Genomic DNA, 9,050 nt, shown 5'->3' on the forward strand with positions numbered 1-9,050 from the left:
TCTGTCTTTACCTCGTCTCCTTTCTTTAGCTTGTTGGGTTTTCATCTGCTTGGTTTTTTGGCCTCGTGGTGGCAAGATGCCCACTGCAGCTCCAGACATCACGTCTGTGTTCAACACAGGCAGGAAGAGGAGACGCCCTGCCGGCGCACTTTCTTTTTGTACCTGTCCCCCCACAATGTTTAACCATTTTAACCCTCGTAAGGTACACGACTGATTCAGGGACACGCAGTACATTTCCGATCTTGTGCAACCGTCACGACTTCCCGGTTCCAGAACATGTCATCACTCCAAAAAGAAGCTCTGAACCCGCTGCGCACCCACTCCCCATTCCTCCCTCCCTTCCTCCCTCCCTCCCTCCCTCCAGTGGCGACCACCAGTCCACTTTCTAGATGCGTCTCTTCTGGACGTTTCATATAAACGGAACCCTACGCGGCGTGGCCGTTTGTGTCTGACTCACTTTTACGTGTCATCAGGGGTCTTCCGTGTGGTAGCAGGTACCAGAAGTCCATTCCTTTGCGCGGCCGAATTCTATTCCGTCCTGTGGCTCAACCCTATTTGGCCATTGTTCACCCACTGATGGGTTTCTAGCTTGTTCCCACCTTTTGGCCATTGTGAATAGCGCTGCTGGAAACCTTCGCGTACGAGCTTTTCTTTCCACCTGTTTGACTGTTCTTTTGGGTTATTTTTGTAAGTGTTTTTTTTTTTTTAAAGTTTATTTTTATTTACAATTCCACGCAGCCTCCGTGCTGTCAGCCAGAGCCCCATGAGGGGCTCGATCCCACAAGCCTGGGATCATGACCTGAGCTGAAATCCAGACTCAGACGCTCAGCCGGCTGAACCACCCAGGCGCCTTTTTTCCAATTGTGTTTTTTTCTCTTTCTTTCTTGAGGGCCAGTGGGAACCCATCAGCTTTTAGATCTTTGATGTATTCCGATCTGAGAGAGTCGTCAGGCCTTCAAGGGGTCAAGACGCCCAGCACTGCTCACGCCTGTGTGATCGGGGGACTCATTCTAACCTTTCGTCGCCTCTGCCCGGGGTCTCCCCAGGGCACCTGTCTCCCCAGGGCGCCTCTCTGGCCATCCCGACCTGGGTCTGGCAGAGAAGTGGGAGGAGGTTTTGTTATATCCCGGTAGCCCCCCTGCCTGGGCGCCCTGTTACCTGGGGCCACCCTCCCCCACAGCCGGTCACGTGTCCCCCCCCCCCCCCCCCGCCCCCCACCCTCCCTCCCACCCCGTCTAATTCTCCCTCTGCTCTGCTGAGGCCCGCCTGGCCTAAAAGGATTGGAGCATTTGCTAAGTGGGACCGGGTCGGGGTCAGAGAAGCGGCTGGTGGGGACGGCCACAGGGGGGCGGCAGAGGAAGCGGGAGAGAAGGCGCGGGAAGAGGGGAGGGGTGCTCCCACCAGAGGGGGAGAGACTGGGGAGAAACAGAGGGCGGGGAGGTTTTCAGCTTTCCAGAAAAGTTGCAAAGCTATGTATCCAGCATCTAGCTGGCTTTTATGAACATGTTCTATTAGCAGGTACGTCTGTTATAATGGATGATCTAACACTGATACACTATTATTAACCAAAAGCCCCTGATTTATTCAATTTTCCTTCGTTTTGCCAAATGCCTTTTTTTCTTTTTAAAAATGTTTATTTATTTTTTGAGAACGGCGCGCGAGCAGGAGCAGGGGAGGGACAGAGAGAGAGAGAGAGAGAGAGAGAATCCCAAGCAGAGGCCATGCTGCCCGTGCAGAGCCTGACGCGGGGCTCCAACCCATGAGCCGCGAGATCGCGACCTGAGCCAAAGTCGGACGCTTCACGGACCGAGCCCCCCCAGGCGCCCCGTCGGGGCTGTGCTCTTTGGAAGGGAATCACTACGTGCAGCCCGTTGTGCGCACAGCGGACGTGGCTGAGGCTCAGAGAGGTGCGGTTACCTGCCTCAAGTCACACAGCAGATTCCTGGTGCTGCCGGGATCTGGTCCAGCTCTGCGTTACTCTACCCTACAGAGGCTCAGGGTGACAGGGACACAGAGAACAGGAGATGAGAGTCCAAGAGGCAGGAGGGGAAAGAGGAGGGAGGGCGTCAGGAAGCCGGCGGAGCCTGAGGACCCAGACAAGGAGGCAGGAAAGAGGTGGGGCAGGCAGAGGGACCGAGAGAGACAGAGGCCGAGAAAGACACGAAGAAGTCTTTACACGATGCTGTCATTAACCGTTTGTTGAGCATTTACTACGCTCGGGCTCGGTTAAGATTTGTAGGAGTTGAGGGGCGCCTGGGTGGCTCAGTCCGTTAAGCGTCCGACTCTTGATCTCAGCTCGGGCCTTGATCTCAGGGTCTTGCGTTCAAGCCCTGCATGGGGCTCCGTGCTGGGCGTGGAGTCTACTTAAAAAAAAAAAAAAGAATAATAATAAAAATAAAAAGGCTTTTTTTGATTTGCCTCATTTAATCGCTCTCAGGTCCTTCCTTCTCACCAAGAACTCCTCACACGAAAAAGCCTTACCGTTCCGGGGCGCCTGTCTGGCTCAGTCGGTCGAGCGTCCGACTTCGGCTCAGGTCAGTGACCTCGCGGTTTGTGGGTTCGAGCCCCGCGTCGGGCTCGGAGCCCGGAGCCTGTTTTGGATTCGGTGTCTCCCTCTCCTTCTCTGCCCCTCCCCCGCTCATGCTCTGTCTGTCAATAATAAATAAACACTAAAAAAAAAACCCAAACCAAACCCAAACAACTCTCAGGGCTTGTGCCGCAAGTATTGGCTTGGAAATAGCCTTTTCCCAGCGTTCACTGCTACTGTATAGAAATACAGCTCATTTTGTGTTCATTGGTTTTTGCACCCCGGCACCTTGCAAGATGCGCGTTATCAGTTTCCAGTGGCTTCTGGGTGTGTGCCTTCCACGGGAAGTCAACTATGAGTATCAGGCTTTTACCTTACCAAAGGGCAAGGGTTTTTGAAGAGACGGGCTTTTTTTTTAATTAAAAAAAGTATTTATTTACTTATTTCTTTACTTAATGTGTTGTCAAATTGGTTAACATACAGCGTGTAAAGTGTGCTCTTGGTTTTCGGGGTAGATCCCTGTGGTTCATCGCTGAAGACATGGGTTTTTTTTTTTTAACTTTTTTTTTTTAATGTTTATTTATTTTTGAGAGAGAAAGAGAGACTGAGCACAAGAGGGGGAGGGGCAGAGAGAGAGGGAGACACAGAATCCGAAGCAGGCTCCGGGCTCCGAGCTGTCGGCACAGAGCCCGACGTGGGGCTCGAACTCATGAACCGTGAGATCGTGACCTGAGCTGAAGGCGGACGCTTGACCGACTGAGCCCCCCCCGCCTCCCCCAGGCGCCCCAACTTAATTTTCTGATTCAAAGTGTGAGTTCAGCCAACTATGTCTGTGCACCGCATCGTGTCCACTGCCTGGTCATTGCGGATAATCAAGGAGGGGAGATTTTGCCGCTTCGCCAGAGAGCATCTCGAATCTCCTGGGTCTTGTGTCGGGGAGGGACCCCCACGCACCCCCTGTCGGCACCCACTGCCGTAACCGAAGCCTCACAGCCTCCAAAGCAGTGTGAGCAGACGCGAGCAGATCCTTGAGAAGGCTTTCGCCATCGTCTGCCGACACGTCCCCATGTCCCCGTCACCTCTCCTCTGACCTGGCTGACATTCTGTAGATGTTGACTTGGCCCAAGAGGGTGGGGATGGGTGGCAAGTCAGGTCAAGGCCAAGGAAACCTGCTCTGGGGAGAAGCCCAGGGGCTGAGAGGGTGAGGGGGGGGGAGGAGAGCAGAGAAGAGGAGGGAAGGGGAAGCGAGGGTCTGTGCAGGGCAGAGAAGTGGCAGAAACGGGAAGAGATCGTGGGACGGGGGACTAGTCTGATGGCCGAATGGTGAGCCCATCCGTTTCCTCGGCGCTCCCTGTAAATCAGGCTCTGTACTGGGCGCGTAAATGTCACATTCCCTATGACCCACACCCACACACGCGGAGAGGGCGTGGTTGTCACCCAAAGTCTCATGGACGTCCAGCTGTCCTCATGTCGTATTCCGAATAGTCCGAGAAGCAGATGGGCTTGGTACAGTTTGCAGGCTGGCACGGGAGGTTAAGGGCTGTGCCCTCCAGCTGGGCAGCCGGGTGCTCGCTAGCCCCGCTCGGAGGCTTGCTGTCTCCCCGGAAAGGCACTTTGAATGATCCGATGTTTGCTGTGACCTCCTGTAGGCAAGGGATTAGGCTGCCTGCCTTAAAGGACCTTTTTCGTAAGGATATTAGAGCATGTACGGCAGCTGCTGTCCCGTGGGAAGTGCTGGGGGATGGGGGGGCCCGCCTGTTCTGCCTTTGAGAGCACGAAATGCCAGTGCCTCAGTTTCCCCTTCTTTCTGCACGCCCCCCCATCTCTCCCCTCTCTCCCCCTCTGTCTTTCCATTTCTCTGCCCCTCAGTCTCCTTGCGGGGTCTCATTGTGTCCTTCTGTGTCCGTCCCTGTCAGCAGCTCTTTGAGAAGCAGGAGGGGGTTCATTATATCCCGGCAGTTGTGCCCCCCTCCCCGCCTCCCCCCACCATGCCAGTCTGTCACATGTCCCTCTAAATCCCCACTAATTCTCCCTATATTTTGCTGAGGCTGGCCTGGCCTAAGAGGATTGGAGCATTTGCTAAATAGAACAGGACGGGGTCAGAGAGCTGGCTCTGGAGAAGTGCAGGGGCCAGGGTGGCCACTGGGGGCAGCGGAGAAACTGGAGACAGGAGACAAGAGGGGGCACGTAACTGGAAGGATCTAGAGACCATGGACCCCAAGTACAGACTTTCTAGATACTGACCCATCCATGATGGACCCTTGATGTATGAGAAATTCCCAGCCTCTCCATCAACTAACTAAAAACCCCCGAGGAAAAAGAAGAAATGTGAATCCCTTCCTCACACCATACAGAATCAATTCTAGATGCATTAAAGAAGGGTGCCTGGGTGGTTCAGTCAGTCGAGGGTCTGTCTTTGGCTCAGGTCATGATCTCGTGGTTGGTGGGTCCGAGCCCTGCAGCTGGGTTCTGTGCTGACAGCTCGGAGCCCGGAGCCTGCTTCGGATTCTGCCTCCCTCTTTGTCTTTCTCCTGCTCGCGCTCTCTCTCTCAAAAACAAACATTAAAAAAAAAAAAAAAAAGACCTAAATATGAGACAAAACTAAGAATATTTTAGAGAATAAAACAGTACCTTTATGACCAAGTGCTAGATAAAGGTTTCTTAAACAAGAAAGCAAAAATAAAAGGCATTATCTTAGAGCAGAAAAGTAACCCAAACCAAAGCAAACCCGAGCTATAGTCCAAGCAGTTCCCTGGGGACCTCAGACTTCGGTAAACCGTCTCCGGTTTGTGACAAGGCGAGGAGACACCCTGGAGGCCAGCTTTGATAAACTTTCCCGTCAACTTGAAAATGAGGGTTGCCGGGGTGCCTGGGTGGCTCGGTTAGTTAAGCGTCCGACTTCGGCTCAGGTCACGATCTCACGGTCCGTGAGTTCGAGCCCCGCGTCGGGCTCTGTGCTGACAGCTCGGAGCCTGGAGCCTGTTTCGGATTCTGTGTCTCCCTCTCTGCCCCTCCCCTGTTCATGCTCTGTCTCTCTCTGTCTCAAAAATAAACGTTAAAAAAAAAAAAAAAGAAACTGAGGGTTGCCTTGTGAAAGGCATTGTTAATTTTTATTAAATAACTTTATTTTGCTTTACAGCGTTTGGATACACTGATGGCAAGCAAGGAAGAAGGAAGAAACTGGCCCGTAACAGATAACGAAAAGCACCGAAAATAGATGTCATTAAAACTGAGAAATATTTTGCGTAGGAGCAATATACAAATAGGAACAAATATTTGCGGTACATTAAATTGTCAACAAGGGTGGAAGCACAAATGGGTCAAAGACCAGGAAAAATGGGGCTCCTGGCCGGCTCAGCCAGGAGGGCACCGAGAGACTCTTGATCTCAGGGGTGGTGAGTTCGAGCCCACCCCTGGGACCCCCACATAAATACTCACGTGTGCCCTACATGCTGCGGGGACACTCACAGCAGCGCCACGCGTGGGGGCCACCCAGGGAACAGGTGCCACCTCCACAGGTGGGATGGACCGAGGTGTGTTCCCGTCGCAGGGGAGGGATTGGCTGCGCGGCCGGACCACCCCCCCGCCCCCCAGCGACGTCCCCACCCACGTGGACGCGGGGTGGGCGGGCCCGGGACACCCTAGTCCCCTCTGGCTCCGCGGGAACTCGAGGACTTTTGGGGGGCAGATTCCCCTATAAATTCAGTAACGTCATGAGCTCCGAGTCGTCCTCTGCAGGGCCTTCTTCTTCTTGGTACCCGGACATCACGGGGCCAGAGGGTCCCTCCAGGGGGTCTTGGGGTGAGAAGACCGCTGTGGAATTGGGGGCTAGCAAGGGGTCTGGCACAAAGTCCGCGCCAAAGGAGTTCTGAGGCCAGGCGGGGGCGGGGACGGACTCCTGGGAGCCCCGCTCTGGGGCCCACCAGGCTGGGTCCCGGCTGCAGGTGCCGGGCTCTGCTGCTGGGTGCATCCTCGAGGGGCCGTGCGGAGCGGGGCTGCGGACGCCTGGGGTCCCTGGGAACATGGGGCCAGCAGGGACAGGGGCAGGGAAAGGAGCAGGCACAGGAAAAGGGACAGGGGCGGATTCGTCGACAGGGGCGGATTCGGCGACAGGGGCAGGGACAGAGCGGGAGTGGGGGGCTCCAGGGTCCCTTGGCGCCATGTGGGCTCCCCGACCTCGCCCTTTGGGCAGCCTGGAGTGCTTGGCCCGGCGGTTCTTGAACCACACCTGGAGGGACCGAGGGGACAAGGCGGAGGGGTAAACGGGCTAGGCAGGGGCACCTCCCCGCCTCTGTCCCAGGTGTGGAGGGCTCAGGAGACACGGTGGCCGGTAGAGCTCTCCCTAGGGCCCCCGGAGCCCATTTCAAGGTCCCCCGAGGATGCAGGGGGCAGTGGGGTGGGGCTTGGACACCCGCGAGCCCGGGGGCCAGGAAGGGGCCTGCCTCAGAGGGTCCCCGCCTTCACAGAGGCCCTGAGCTCTGGTGCCCCGACACCCAGCCAACCGTCAGTCTGGGCGGGCTCATGCCGGCTGGTTCGCGCAGCACAGGGTGGCGGTGAGCCTGGGGTCCGGCCCTGAGTCCCCACAGGGGGCCCCTTGCTAGCCCTGTGACCCAGGGGAGCCCTCGGACCCTCTGGCTTGTCTTCTCCCCTGTAGCCCGGGACAGACGGCAGGTGGTCCGGCCGGAGGAGTGCCACCTTCCTAGTGGACCCTGTGGCCAGTGGGGACGGAGGGGGCGGGGGTCCTACCTGCACTTGGTGCTCGTCCAGGTTGAGCCCGGCTGCCAGGGCCACGCGTTCCTGGTAGCTCGGGTACCGGTTGGCCCAGAAGTGTTTCTCCAGCTCCTGCAGCTGTTCCTTGAGGTACACGGTGCGCTTCTTCCGGGGCCTCGGGAGCGTTCGGGCTGATGGGGGGCCTGACCCGAGGAGAAACGGGCTCAGACAAGCCCCACAGATGGCCCCCCGCCCCCCAAAGACCCTCCCCCTGCCCGGGCCAGGCCCCGACGAGCAGGTGGGAGGCACGGCTGTGCATGAGAGGTGGCAGCTGGACCCGACGCCCTGGGGTCGGGCCCTGGTTCTCGCCGTCCCGCCCAAGTCTCTGTGCCCTGTGTCGGGGCCTCAGCGGGTACATCTTTGAAATGGGCGCAGTGACGGCTGTCTTGTGATTCCAGCACCCACGGCCGCGGAAGGCAGGCAGGCTGAGCTCCCCAGGCCCAGCCAGGCCGCTGCCCCAGGCAGGCGGGCTCCCACCTCGCCTGGCCCCCCCAGCCCCTCCCATCCAGGGCCAGAGCCACCCTGACGCTGCTCACAGGGGGCGGCCGTGCACCAGGCCCTCCGTCCCGGCCCCACGAAGTCCCCACAGCCCGGTGCGGGACGCCCTCCCCAACACCGGGGGCCTCCAGAGGAGGCCTCCCCAGCCTCAGCCCCGGCCCCTGGCGCAGGCCCAGGCGCACCCTCAGGGGAGCCTGGCTCTTGCATCCTGCCCGCTGGCCCGCCGCCTGCGTGTGGGGCCCTGCCCACCCCACCGGGGCCATAAATCCCACCTGCCTGCCGTGCCCACCCAGACACACCCTGAGGGTCCTGGGACTCTCCCTCTCTCCCCACCCTCAGCCCCGCCCCCGGAGGAGTCCCAGGAGGGAGTAATCCTTTCCTTACTGAGCAGCTTCTGGATACCCAGGCCCTGCGCTGGGGCCTGGGGGCTGGGGCCTCAGTGGCCAGACAGCCTTGGTCCCTCCCTCAGGGGGCTCTAGCCCAGGGAACCCCGCATTGCCCCTTGTGGGGGTCCCCAGCCCAGGAAAGGGCCCCTCCAGCCAGTGCCCCGGGCGTCGTCCCCTCCCCCCAGTCCTGGGGGCCCCTCCCCCGCCTCCCTGTCCAGCCCCCTCCTCTCCCGCCTGGTCGGTCCAGCAGCCTCCCCGCTGGCCCCCAACACCACGCTCGCCCTCTGGTCCCTTCTCCGAGTCTCCCCCCAAGTCCTGGACGGGGCGGGTGCTCAGACACGTGGCCCCGGTGATGGCTCGGGGTCCGTGCCGGTCTTCCTATGGGATGAAGGCCGATGGGGGAGCAGGTGGATGGCTGCCCCCGTGTCTTTGTGAATGCATGAGCTGGGGCTGCCTTAGGTGCTGGACTCAGGAGCTGGGGTCACAGGGGCCCAGCCCCCCCGCCCCCCCAGCTGCATAGACCCGCATCTAGACCTCAGGCTGAGCTCCTCGCTGGCCTGGGGTCTGCTCAGGACTCGAGTCCGGGAAGCACGCAGCTTACAAGCCTCAGTTCCCGGGCAGCGAGGGGCCTCTTACGATCATCAGTGCTAGATGAGGGTTAACTAGGCGATCGCGCACCGAATCATAGGTGGCAGAGGGATCGCGTTGTTCGAGGTTGACCTCGCTCTCCTGAACGGCCCGAGCATCTCACGGTGCCATCACACCGTCAGTGCGCCTCCGTGCTCCTTCCTTTCCGGCAACGTTCCGCCTTCATTGGACGTCGTTTCTCCTTCTTGGGCAGGTGGGAACACAGGGGTCACCAAGTCGCG

Source organism: Prionailurus viverrinus, chromosome E2, assembly GCF_022837055.1.
Source record: "Prionailurus viverrinus isolate Anna chromosome E2, UM_Priviv_1.0, whole genome shotgun sequence".
Taxonomy (NCBI): Eukaryota; Metazoa; Chordata; class Mammalia; order Carnivora; family Felidae; genus Prionailurus; species Prionailurus viverrinus.